General features: G+C 43.2%; 1 pseudogene; it reads left to right on the top strand.

Moving 5' to 3' along the window:
• The first annotated feature begins 11,433 nt into the window (after positions 1-11,433).
• On the top strand, positions 11,434-14,329 carry LOC136480149 (uncharacterized; annotated as a pseudogene).
• Positions 14,330-14,391: the final 62 nt, after the last annotated feature.

The raw sequence follows: 14,391 nt of genomic DNA, 5'->3' as shown, positions 1-14,391 counted from the left end.
CAATTAAGTTCTTATTATCCATCTAACTAATATTGCAAGGGATCATCCATTGGACACTATCATTAAAGATATTTCTGGAGGTGTACAAATTAGATCAAGATTGGCTTCATTTTATGAGCATTTCTCATTTATGTCATCTATTGAACTAAAGAAGATAGATGAAGCATTGAAGAATATTGATTGGGTGAATGCTATACATGAAGAATTGAACAACTTCACAAGAAATCAAATATAGGAATTAGTTGAGAGACCAAAGAACCACAATGTAACACCCTAAAATTTGCATGTTTTTAAAATAGCTTAAAATGATTTATTTATGTATTTGTTGAGCATGTAAACTTAGAAAAATAATAACTTTGTTAAAACTAAAACCAAATATAAGGTCTATATACATGTTTATGCATTCATGCTGATTTGTTGTTATGAGATTTGTAGCCCTCGAGCCCCTGGGTGATTTGGATAGAATCACCTAGGGGTAATTTGGACCCTTCGCGGGTATGGCTATGAGATTTGTTGTTTTGATAACTGGATAGTTCAATTGGAGTCCTGGTATTTTGTTCACGGGGATCCGATAAGAGTTAGCCTGGCTAAGACTTAATCGTGGGTCAAGATACTTGTGGCACTCATGTGCCTAGGTTTAGGCCACTCGTGGGCCTATCCTTCATCGTAAGGCTGCCTTGGGACAGTCATCGAAACCATTGATGGGCCAGCCCTCGAACTCCTAGGCCTAGGCGAACCGGAGGAACACTTTTTTTACTTGTATCCTTTCACTGGTAAAGAGTCCTGGTCTGTCCAGGAAGGCAAAATGTTTGGCGTGACTTTGGTGGGAAAGGATAGGGATTGCGGGCGCATATCTCATGTGGTGACATGGTGGCGAATCATGGCAGGCATGGAGATCTAGGCGGACGGTTGCCTTCCTCGCATCCATCACCCCTATAAAACCAAAGGGTTTGCCCCTAGGGTTTCATATATTGCCTCCATGCCTTTGCATCTACAACCTCCATCGCCAATCGCCTAAGGCTTCCGCACCCACATCTCTGCCACCATCAAGTTCACATCCACCCTCCCCAATCGTTCAATGGAGCCATGGTGTAGATCCGATGTCACCCTCCAGCGCTTGGAGGGCCTCATTCACCGTGGCCTTCTTTGCGCGCGGACCACCACCGAGGAGTGGTGGCTTCCCAGCAATGAGGACACGTTGTCACCACCCGAAGGCTACGTTGTGTCCTTCGCTCACTTCCACAAGTGGGGATTCACCACCCCCGCCCACAAGTTCCTTCAGGGGTTGCTAAATTACTACGATGTGGAGCTACGGCACCTTACTCCTAATGGGATCTAGCACATTGCAGTGTTTGTTGCCCTATGTAAGGGGTTCTTGGGGATTAGTCCCCACTTCGACTTGTGGTGGCATTTCGTCGCCGTCATCCTCCTGAAGAAGCGGGAGAAGAGGCAAGAGCTGAACGTGCCGATGGGATGCGTCGGCATCTAGCTCCGCAATAACCGGGTCAATGAGTATCCATCGATGCATCTATCAACCTCCAACAAGGGGTGGCATTTGCATTGGTTCTATGTCAGGAACAACATAGCTGCCCCCTTGTCGGAGTTCACCGAGTGCCTCATCGAAGAGGTCCCGGAATCATGGAGGAAGTGGGGGTTCTAGAGAAAGACAAGAAGAAAATCTAGGACCATCTCACCACCGTCCGAATCCTGAAGGAGAGGGGTGTGAAGGGGTAGGGGATCATCGGTGCCTATCACACGTGAAGGGTGGCGCCGCTGATGAAGCGCGCACTTCCCTTGCATATGATGGCGCCCGAGGTGTCGCTCGATGGGACAACGCTCGCCGAGGGAGCGCTCTCCCCCTCCGAAGTGGCACAGCGCATCAAGGAGGCGATGGAGCCTTCGCAGGACAACATCGGTGCTGTTCTTGATTTTATGTATCCAGTGCCGGGGCATCCCCCAATGCGATCAAAACCAAGGTACATTGACTTTGTAAGTTTTCTTTCCTCGTGCCTCCTTTTTAATTGAACTCCCAACCCCTTGATGCTAATATTAAGATAGGGAGACCAGCCAAAGAGACTCATTTTTATAGATCACATGGCCCCGCTGTCGAAGGACCCGTTCATGGCAGTGGCAAATCGCACCGCAGCCGAGTGGTAGAAGAAGGCCAAGGAGCACAAGAGGAAGAAGAAACTGTAGAAGCTGCTAGCATGGGAGCGAGGAGAGGAGACTGATAGTGATGGCGATGATAGCAACGATGAGGAGGACGACAAGGTAGCTGCCGACATTGAGTGGGAGGACCCGGCAAGCGAGGTACGCTGACAGGTATCCACTCATCCATGCACAGGCCTTTCTCGTTCCACGTGGGGGAAAGCGTGTTCGTGGGGCCGACGGAGATAGGCCGAACCATCGGCCTACCCTAGGAGATAGCAGGAGCAAGCGGGTCTACCGCCATGCCTGAGGTGTCGGTGGAGGGGGGGTGGCTCTACTGCCATGCCCTCGGATGCAAGGGAGGCAGGCCCCTCTGCCCAGGAGCAGGGGGCGGTCTCAAAACAGTCCCACCCCGACAAGGCAGAGCAGAGGCTCAGGGGTTCATCCCCCAAATGTCTCCACCGCCCAACAGCACCAACGTAAGTCACATGCTTCTCTGTTTTTCTCTATTTTTGCCTTTTGTCATCGTGACTCACACCTTTGGTTTCTTCTACAGCGTCAGGAGGCGGGTTAGACGGGGCACTTCTTTAGTGCTGGCACCTAAAAAGAGCATCACCATTTAGGCAAGGTGGGGGCCATCGCCTGACATTGCTCCCATTTTGGGTGAAAGCGGAGCTGGCATCACAGCCTCATCAGTCAGTCAGGCGTCACCCGTGGCGGTGCTCGTGCCCTCGGTGGGTCAATTGGTCAGCGAGGCTAAAGGAGCGTCCTCAGAGGTCGCCAAGAAATCAATGACGAAAGCAATTTTGCCACCGACATTGGAGAGGGCAGAGCTGCCGGCCATACTCGTTGTGTCGACCATGACGGGCGTGGCACAGCCAGACAAGGTCCTACCGACGAAGGCAGAGGTGATGGTGGCTATAATGGATGGGTCACAACCAAAAGTTACGATGGCGGCGCCTAAGGCAGCGGCATGTCCCGTGCTACCGGCGGCCCTAGAGACGACGCCCGTAGTGGGCAGGATGGAGGGGGTCATGGCTGAGGGACCCCAAACACCATGGCGATTACCAAGGAGACTGGTAGGGTGCTGTCCTTGGCCCTAACATCACAGGGCTGCCATCCGCCCACACGGGATGAGCCCCTGCTTTGGTGGGTGAGTCCACGGGACCCGTTGTCAAAACCCTTCACCCTCGATGATGCTGCCGAGGGCACGGAGTGGGAGAGTTTCAATGAGGAGATCATGACCGCACTGGAAGCTCTAAACTAAGCCAGGGGCGCCCTACAAGACGTCATCATTCCCACCGGCTAGGTATTCACTTAGTCTTGCCTCTCACTCTCTTCTTTCTTCATTTATTTTTGTTTTCTAACCACCATCTTTTTTTAGTCTCTACAAAAAGGGAAAGATTAGGGTCCAAGTTATCTTAAATTAGGAATGTTTTCTTCTATGCCGAAGATTGTAATGAGTCATGCTCGAGTATGATTCATGTTTAGGCTCCGAGTATAAATATTGGACCCCGGCTATTGTAAGAGGACACACAATCAATCAAATACAAGTTACTTACTTTTTTTGGCTCCGGCCACCCCTTAGGAGTAGGAGTAGAGTAGATCTCGGTGAGTTCTTTAGCAAGTAGGGCTGCATCAGTCCGGTCGACCTCTGGCTTGTCTATAAGTACCATCATGGCTTATACTTCTGTTCGTACAGCTACATCGATCCGGTCGACCTCCACTGCGACTCTAGTATAAGCTAGTTATCGACTCTTGCTTAGTTCAAGTAAGGCTGCATCAATCCGGTCGACCTCCACTGCTCGAACTAGATCAAGGTCAAGTTATCGTCTCTATCTAAGGGTGGCGTCATTCGGATAGATTTATTAAGTTACTGATATTGCTTATTGCTTTTATTATTTATTTAATTATAGCAATATCACTTTGTCCGATTGGGATATATCTAGATCGGCCTTATATCCTATTTAACCCATCGTTTATTAATCTAAATTGATCTAATCTGCACCTTAAATGATGAGTTATGTTTTATCGGCTATTTTATATCAATCTTGATCATGCATAGTGTGCGGTTAAGGCATGTCTAGTCTTGAATAGATCTATTGGCTAACGAAAATCGTTCCATGGCCCGTTATCACAGCCTATGTGATTCTACCTCACACCCAACTATTAGCACCATAGAGTGGGGATCATTATTTGGTAGATCTATTCCTGATAGGGCACGACCTTAATTGTGCGCTATGCCTGAATCGGCTGTTTTAGCCAATATCGAGTGTTTTCACATATTCAGTTCACATCACGAGACCATTGAAGTAAAGATAGGTTGAAAGATGTATTAGCCCCATGATCTTATTATTGTATTATGGCTTGCATGATTCTGCTTCATGTCCCACTGATATTAGCAATAAGTTAGGGTTGTTGAATTTATTGTTGTTTCTACGGCCTGTATGATTCTACCTCATGCCCCACTAGTCATAGTGATAGATGAGATCTAATATGTTCATAGATTTATCTCTATTAAATGGTTAAATGATGATGGGCTAAAATTTTCATGTAAAAAAGGGATTCGGTTACTTGCAGTCATTGGCCTACCATAAACTGATTTGTATTGACATCCTGTTGCTATTGACTAATATTTGTCTAAATAATGATGTTCATCCTAAATGATAACTAATTTTTCTTCCATAACTCTATGAGCTTTAACTGATTTATTCTTATGAGTATGCTGGAATCAATTATTTAGTCGATCTTCTTCCACATCGGCTCTCAAAGCCACATATTCGGGACTGTCTAGCAACACCGGCATGTTCCGCCTTAAATTACTGATTAGCTTTCTCTCCTTATCAATTGCAGGGTCAAATTGACTAGCATGTCTCGGGAGTGTGCAAGATCGATAATCTCTGTGTTGAAGCCAGGTGGATCTCCAGCTCCATCAAGCGAACCCTTCTAGCTTGCTCGTGTGCCCCGGCACAGGACAAAAATTTAGTGTCGATAGTGAAAGTGTATAACCTTTACAGAGTGTAAAACTGGTATATCAGTCATGCTCACGGTCATGAGCGACCTTGGACCCTTATCGAATAGATGATCACTAAGAATTAATCATTTATGCTATTCATTATTCATGTTTACATTGATCATGTGTTTTACTTTGGGATTAAAACAATTTGTTGCTATTCATATGCTAAAATTGTGACAACTAAAAGCTAAATGCGGTTAAACCTATGTCAAGCCTTTTAAACCTCATGAACCCTATGTTACACTTATTGAGTACGACACGTACTTATGCTTGTTTATTTTCATTATTTGAATAAAAATCCTGGATGGGTAACAGATGGCTATGGTAATGATGACTTTTTTGAGGACTACTAGACTTGTGGTCAACCAGTTAATGTCCCTGTGATATGGAGCTTCCGCGAGAGATTTTTTCCTTATACTTCCACTTCATTTATGTGAAGACTCTGTCTTGTTATTTGTGATGTGATAAACACTTGTGATGATACTATTCATAATTTGTCTGCTTATGTGTGTGACTGATTTCTGGGCGTACATAAGATTTTGTATCCTATTTTATCCTTAAAATTGGGTGTGACACACAATGTGATTAGAACCAAATGGGTCTATAGAAACAAACAAGATCAAGATGGGATAGTAGTAAGAAATAAAGCAAGATTGGTAGCACAAGGTTACACTCAAGTTGAAGGTCTTGATGTTGGCGAAACATATGTCCCGGTGGCTAGATTGGAAGCAGTTAGAATCTTGCTAGCCTATGCTTGTGCCCACAACATCAAGCTCTATCAAATGGATGTCAAGAGTGCATTTCTAAATGGCTACATCAATAAAGATGTATATGTTGAGCAACCTCCCAGTTTTAAAGATGACAAGAAGCACGACCATGTGTACAAGTTAAAGAAGACATTATATGGCTTTAAGCAAGCACCTAGAGCATGGTATGAGAGGTTAAGGGACTTTCTACTCTCAAAGGGATTTATAATGGGCAAGGTTGACACCACTCTTTTCACCAAGAATATTGGCAAAGACTTGTTTGTGTTGCAAATATATGTTGATGACATCATATTTGGATAAACCAATGAAGACTTTTATGAAGAGTTTGGAAAGATGATGGCAAATGAGTTTGAGATGTCCATGATTGATGAGTTGAGTTACTTCCTTGGTCTTCAAATCAAGCAATTGAAGAATGGTATATTTGTGAGTCAAGATAAGTACATCAAAGACATGCTCAAGAATTTTGGCATGAATGAGGCAAAAGCCATAAGTACACCAATGGGAACAAATGGAAATTTAGATAGTGATGCAAGTGGCAACATGGTGGATCAAAAGTTATATCGGTCTATGATTGGAAGCCTACTCTGTGTGACCGCATCAAGGCCAGATGTCATATTTAGTGTGTGCATGTATGCAAGATTTCAAGCCTCACCAAGAGAAAGTCATTTGAAGGTTATAAAAAGAATATTGAGGTACTTGAAGCATATACAAAATATTGGTTTGTGGTATCCCAAAGGAGCAAAATTTGAGCTAGTTGATTACGCCGACTCGGATTATGCGGGATGCAAGGTTGAAAGGGAGAGCACCTCGGGCATATGTCAATTATTGGGAAGATCACTTGTTTCATGGTCATCAAAGAAGCAAAATAGTGTTACATTATCAACCGCCGAAGCCGAATATATATCCGTTGGTAGTTGTTGTCCACAAATACTTTGGATGAAGGCTACCTTGAATGACTTTAGAATCAAGTTCAAGAAAGTGCCATTGCTTTATGATAATGAGAGTGCAATCAAGCTAACCAATAATCCGATTCAACATGCAAGAACAAAGCACATTGATGTCTGCCACCATTTCATTAGAGACCACCAATAAAAAGAGGATATTTGCATTGAGAGTGTGGGCACGGAAGACCAACTTGCTAAAATATTCACCAAGCCATTAGATGAGAAAAGGTTTTGCAAGCTAAGAAATAAGTTGAACATATTGGATTTCTCAAATATGTGTTGATGCACTCCTACTTATATGACATGCATCTCCTTCGAGCAATCCAAGGTAAAAGTTGATTGGCATGCATACATCCTTTGCTAAGGACTTGCTTAGTGCATCTAGTCATTCCTCACATGTCTTAGGCTCATTTACGAAAATCAAATGAATTTGATGCTTGTATGGTACCACTATTGCTTCTATGCTTGATTTGATCTAGTGGTAGCATATGACATGTGTTGTGGGCTTGTGAACCTAGTGTTTAATCTAGAAAATGAGCTATAAGTGTTTAACTCAACATGGTACAAGATAATCCTTGAAATGAGGTGTGAAGAAGCTTATCCTTAGATCAATCCAAGTTAAATATCTTTGGCAAGTGTTCTAGATTGGACCAAATATGAGAAAATGATCCTCACCCCATTGATTGACATTGATAATCTTAACCTATCTAAAATTGAACATTTGTTGTCATTGATGATAAAGGGGAGAAATTGCACAAAGATAGTGAAAATATGACAAAGGGGGAGAACTTTAACATAGGGGAAGAGACATGAGAAAGTAAGGGGATCAATTAAAATTTGAGCACACAAGTAGGGGGAGCAAGCTCATAAACTTGATTAATGCATTTGAATGTGCATTTCATATGTTTGCTTATGTGCCACAAGTTTTTTTTAATTTTAAAATTCCATGCTTGTGTGGTGTATGCTAGTTGTAGGTTTAAATGATGAAATGAAAAACTAGCATGCATAGGTTGAGTAACTAGATTTGTGCTTATATTGTGAAAACTAGACCCTTGCTTCTAATATTGATCTCACGGGGTATTCTAGTTTTTGTGTATGTCAAGTCACTAATGGTGCTAAGGATGGTATAATAGTGCACTCCGATTGGTATCACGCTTCAAAGGTCCATCTCTTATACCTTAGCATCATTCGGTAGACATTGACTCCTACATTTCCTATCTAAGCATATGTGTAAGCTTTAATCTAAACTCTTAGCACATATGTAGGGGGAGCAATTGCTACCAATTAGAGTTCATGAAACTTGTCCATATCCTTTTACACATGGTAAATATGCTTGGGCAAGCAACATGGATTCAAATGAATTTCAATTCATATCTTTGTGAAAGGATTGTCATCAATTACCAAAAAGGGAGAGATTAAAAGCTCTAGTTTAGTTTTGGTGAATTGATGAAACCCTAAGTGCTAACCTAGTTTATCTAAGTGATCATGAGATAGGTAGCACTATTCCAAGTGGTGGATCAATGGTAAAGATCATGATGATGGTGTGACCATGGTGATGATCAAGTGCTTGGACATGGAAAAGAAGAAAGAGAAAAACAAAAAGCTCAAGGCAAAGGTGATACTTGATAGGAGTTTTTTATTTAGTGATCGAGACACTTAGCGAGTGTGATCACATTTAGAATCGATAGCCGTACTATTAGGAGGGGTGAAACTCGTATTGAAATACGGTTGTCAAAGTGCCACTAAATGCTCTAACTCATTGCATATGCATTTAGATTCTAGTTTGTGCTAACACCCTTGAAAATGTTGTGAAAATATGCTAACACACATGCACAAGGTGAAACACTTGGTGGTTGGCACATTTGAGCAAGGGTGAAGCTGGTGAAGTGAAGGAAATGATTTTCACTTAAATTTAGTGACCGGACGCTGGTGACGTGTTGACCACTCTGCCGGGTAGCGTCCGGTCAATTGTAAATGAAGAAGGCGTGCTTGGGCTCTGTTGGTGGAGTGACCGGACGCTGGGTCAAAATGTGACCTGACGCTATGGTGGTGAGTCTAGTCTAGTCTGATGAACGCTGACGTAACGTGGTGAAACTGACTAGAGAGTCATGTTGGACCGGACGTGTTAGGTCACGATTTTGCCTCTCTGAACCCTCTCTGAATTCGACCAAACTCTGAGTGGGTAGCGAGTCAGGTAGCGTAGCAGTGAGTCCGGTCGCGGTGGTGGCCGAGCGAAGGCATGTGTAAGCAGACGCTGGGCGGCCACGTCCGGTCGTTATTCGCTGGATCCGGTTGCCACTTGACCATTGAGATCAGGTGATCATGGTTGAACTGAGAGGTTACGTGGCAGCAGATCAGCAACCGAACTCTGAGGTGGCACGTTCGGTCGTGTCGTGGAAACTGACAGCAGAGAGCCAACGACTCTATTTCAAGGGGACGCCTATATAAGGTGTTTATCCAGCTCTAGCTTATACTCTTGGTCATTTGCATTGACATAGCAACTTTGTGAGCTTAGCCAAAGCCCTCCCACTCATCTTCATCATTGATTCATCATCTTTGTGAGATTGGGAGTGAATCCAAGTGCATTGCTTGAGTGATTGCATCTAGAGACACTTGGTGTTCATGTTTCGCTGCGAGATTCGCTTGTTACTCTTGGTGGTTGCCGTCACCTAGACGTCTTGGTGTAGTGAGGATCGTCGAGCGGAGGAAGGTGTTTGTCTCCCGCTCCGATCGTGATGATTGTGAGGGGTTCTTGACCTTTCCCAGCAGTGAGCCAAAAGGTACTCTAGTGGATTGCTCGTAGCTTGTGTGATCCTCATCTTATGTTGGTTGTGCGTCACCCGGTTGTGGGTTTAGTGTGTGATGCCAATTAGCATGTAAACCTCTAAGTGAGTGAATTGCTTCAACGGGGACTAGCTTGATGACAAGCAAGTGAACCTCGAAGGAAAAATCATTGTGTCTTGATTGTCTCCTTGGTATTCATTGATTGATCTCTTACCACGATGGTATACCTCTCTACCACTCTCTTGTATTACATTGTCCCTTTACTTGTGTAGAGCTTATGGTAATTGAAACTAGTTAGTGTAGCTCTTAGTTGTAGTTTTCTTGCTAGCTTACGCACCTAGGTGTAAATTAGTGACTTAGCCTTGTTGTGATATACTAGAGATCATAGATTTTAGAATTTGGTAGGTGACTTGCAAAACAAGTGTAGTGCTAGCACAAAATTCGCTTCTTCTTATTTACTAATAACTTACCTTAGTGTTGTTATAGAATTTTTAATAGGCTATTCACCCTTCCTCTAGCCATTAAGACCTTTCATATTGGCTGTTTCGATGTATTTAAAGATGTGGCTACTTGAATCTGTGGAAGTTGATCTCACATATTTTTCTTTCATGGTTACAATTTGTGCGTACTTAGAAAAATCATTTATTGTGACCCATAGCGTTAGCATGGGTAATATACTAGTAAGAACATAATAGAGGCATCGTAGGAATAAGTGTGAAAATCAAAAAATTTCGGACCACGTTAATTTGGTGTTGAAGAAGAAAACATTAAGGCCTCGTTTGGTTCTACGGAACAATTCTAGCTGAAATAGTTCACTAATTTATATAATCTTGATCAAGCCAGAATAGTTCCTAAGCATGGAATGATCCATTTTGGGTTAACCGAATGAGGCCTAAACATTACTCCCTCCGTCTGTATCTAAGGCCAGTTTCAGTTGAGAGTTTCATTATGTTATTTTCAAGACGATATAATGGAATTAAATATGGATGAAACACCTATTCTCAATGGTGAGTTTTATTCTAGAGTTTTATAGACATTTAATTTCATGATTCATAAAGAGTTAGTATTCGTGCCAAGAGAGTTTCACCCCATGAAACTCACTTCTTCTCTTTTATTAAAACCTTGCCACATCATCAAAAGTGCTTATGTGACAGCTCATTAAATGCAAATAAAACTCTGATGAAACTCTCACTAAGACTGGCTAAGTGTCGCCGTGGGAATCGTGCTGGTCAAACTTTAATTAGTTTGTAAAAAATATTAGTAACATTTGTATCTCCAAATAAAAATATTATAAAAATATATTCGAGAATCAATTTAATGGTACTAATTATATACTATAGATATTAATATTTTATTTTATATATTTGATCAAAATTCAATACATTTAACCTCTCAGGAAGTGAGAAGCACAGAATAGAGGAGTACTTTCTCCGTCCCTAAAAACAACTGTCGTTTTTTATTTTCGTGTTATAAGTTTGACTGAATTTATAAAAAATACGTACAATATTTATATCTCTAAATAAATTTATTATGAAAATAGATTTAATAATCTATTTAATGATATTAATTTTGTACTATAAATATTAATACTTTTATATATATTTAGTAGGATTGTTTTCCGGGAAACGAAAACGGCAGTTATTTAGGGACGGACGTGTATATTTTTCACTAATAAAACAGTACAGTACCAGCATGTACCCTAAGCCCACGGACCCACTGGTCAGATCCAATCTCTTTTTGAAAAGAGTCGCATCCGGAGCCTTCTCAACGGATCTCCAGTCCCGACACAGGCCTTCTTCTCGGCTTCTCCCCGCCGCATCGCACACCACCGCCGCATTTCGCCGAGCCGCCGGCGCTGGAACTGGGACCCCTCCCCGACCTCGCAGCTAGGGATCACCGACGCGGCCCCTACCGCGCTGCGATGGGCCAGACCCCGCTGCCGGAAGGAGCATGGAGCATGGAGCCGCCTTCTCCCCCGATAGATCTAGCGGGCCAGCCGCCGGAGTGAGCGCCGGTCAAGGGCGTCGGCGCGATCCAGTCTCGCCTGCTTCCTTGACCCCCGTTGCCGGCTCCTCAACCGGGCCGCCCCCAAATCCTTGCTCAAATCCCCCGATTTCTCTGGCATTCCAAACCCTAGTCCTCCCACGCTGGTATGATATTTCCCTTATTCTGGCTAGATTCATGTGTGTTTTTTGTTGGCCCGTTGGACTACATTCTTATGGGTATTGTGTCGCTTACATGGAGGAGCAGCAGAGAAGACCCGAGGTGCACATCGTTGCACGCACGAGGAGTAAGTGTGCCCAGTCTCCCCTTCTCATTTGGTTCCGTAGTGTTGATCCTATGCAGTCGTGTATTCTACTGGGCTCTTCATTGTGTGATGCTCTGCGTATTAGTTTATATGGCTAGGGATCTATGGTTGCGTTGTTTATTAAGACGTTGGTTGTTTAAAAATGATGCACGTGAGATACCCACTGAATGACTGAACACAACTTTCCAGGTTTTGCTCGCAGTGCGATTTGGTGATGTTAGGCTTATATTATATCTCAGCCCCTGCAGAGCCAAATAGATTATACTTCTCTGAGACAGAAGTCATTGCAACAATATTGTGTGGGGGTGATTTTTCTTCATGTGTGATGCAGTTGCCCTTTGTGGTACCATGTCCACTGGTGAGATGTATTTGGGAGATTGCACTGTGCCCAGTTTCTTGATCCACCACTTAAACCAATTCCCTGCACCAAGGTGCAAAAAGCTCATCAATCAGTCGCAGCATCCAGCCACCAAGTTTCCCCTGATTGTATCTTCTTTGTTAACACTTGTCAACCAGCACCAAACCCTCTGATCTTTATACCAACAATCTCAATGAAATTGAGGTGTGGGAGGAGGGAAGGGAAGCTGCAACTATGGGTGCTGACGGTATCTTGCTGCACTACAGCTGAGTAGGAAAATACAGCTGAGAGGAGAAGATTGTATTTAGAGACTGACATATGGGCCCTGCCATTTTTTTTTACAATTTTATTTGAACATTACGTGTCTTTGCCTATTGGGTTGACATCACATCCTAAAAACAGCCCATTTTAGTTCCACCCTGGATTAAAACCAGAGTGCAACGGCCTCGAGTGGTTAAAATGTCCAGCATTGGCTAGTGTGGACTGAGGACTAGCTTTTTCTTTCCTCAACTCAAAAGAATGTAGCTGAGATTGCCTATTCCGTTCATGTTTCAAATTCATTTTGTTTTCCACTTGCGATAACACATTCATTTGCATATTATTTTCACAGTGTAGTCCTTTAGCTTACATTTCTTCTCCTCTATGTATTCCTTTGTTCTGCAGAAACAGTATCCGTGCACAACACCTGCTAGATTGAATGCCCCTGATGAAGCAAGTTCTTCCAGAAACAGGGATGTTTGCCTGTGACGGTGTGGAGAGTAACCCTGACAGGATCAGTGACCTACCGGACGAGTTGCTGCTCCATGTCATGTACTTCCTAACACTGCAGGAGGCAGTGCAGACAAGTCTGTTGTCACGGAGGTGGCAGAACCTCTGGGCATCTTTGATGTGGCTCTACACCGATGTGGCCAAGTTCAGCAGCATGGGAACTTTCAAGAACTTTGTTGACAATTTGGTCATGGTACCGAAACTCTTTGCCGGAGCCTGTGCCACTGGATGCGTTTTTTTATTTCTGCCATCTGCAACAGCTCCGATGATTCCCTTGAATATTCTGACATCCATCCATGGATTCGCCATGCCCTTGATAGCAATGCCTGGGCTCTAGGCATACTGAAGCATTCTGGCCCCAAGCCCCTATCTATGATGGAGGGTTATCCCTTCCCATTCACCTCGGTGCACTTGAAAATTTTAGGCCTTTGCCATTTTTCGGTAGATGACTGCTTTGTCCAGAACCTCTCCATCTGTTGCCCATTGTTAGACGATCTAGAGTTGACAAGTTGTGCCATCCATGTCACCAAGTTTTTGTCAACCAGTTTGAAGAGTTTGACCATTACCAGTACACAGAATGATAAAGATGTCCCTGGAGAGTTTCAGTATCTTGTGATAGATATGCCAAACCTAGTCTCCCTGAGACTAGAAGAGATACCTAGAAGAACTATTCACCTCACGGATGTTTCGAGTCTGTTCAGCTGATATTAAAACGGTTTCTGCTGATTTGTTGTGAGAGGAAAACACTGTTGCACGGCTGATTTATTCGGATTAAAACCGGCTGAATAGCTCAAGCGAATAGGCCTCAATTTACTTTTTTTCACTCTCTTTCCAGAACCCTCGGGTTCCCTGCAGTATTATTAGTGCTCTGTCAAATGCCATGGACTTGACGTTGGTATCTTCATCTGTCTTTGAAGATGTATGCCACCTACTTTAGATTTACTTTTGCTCCAATGTACTATTTTTGTGTATCTTTTGGAACTTTTCTGGACCTGTTTTCAGGTGGTGCCAAAGGTATTACAGAGTGATCTTCAAAGGTGCGAGACATTCGGCTACTTGAAACGGTTGCACCTTGGCGAGTATTTAATTATTGGAATAATTGTTGGAAACTTAAATGATGGATATGCAAGCATGATAACTTATATGTTGTTCTATATCTCCATGAATCTAGGAACTTTTGCTTGCATTGTATTATTTGGTCTACGTGGTTTCTGCATGGTGGGTGCTATCCACTAATATGCTTTCTTCGGCACTCGCCCCCAACAACAAGAAAGAAGCACGATCAATGCCAAAATCTT

The sequence above is a fragment of the Miscanthus floridulus genome, chromosome 9 (genome assembly GCF_019320115.1).
Source record: "Miscanthus floridulus cultivar M001 chromosome 9, ASM1932011v1, whole genome shotgun sequence".
Lineage (NCBI taxonomy): Eukaryota > Viridiplantae > Streptophyta > Magnoliopsida > Poales > Poaceae > Miscanthus > Miscanthus floridulus.
This window is presented reverse-complemented; position numbering and strand designations above follow the sequence as displayed.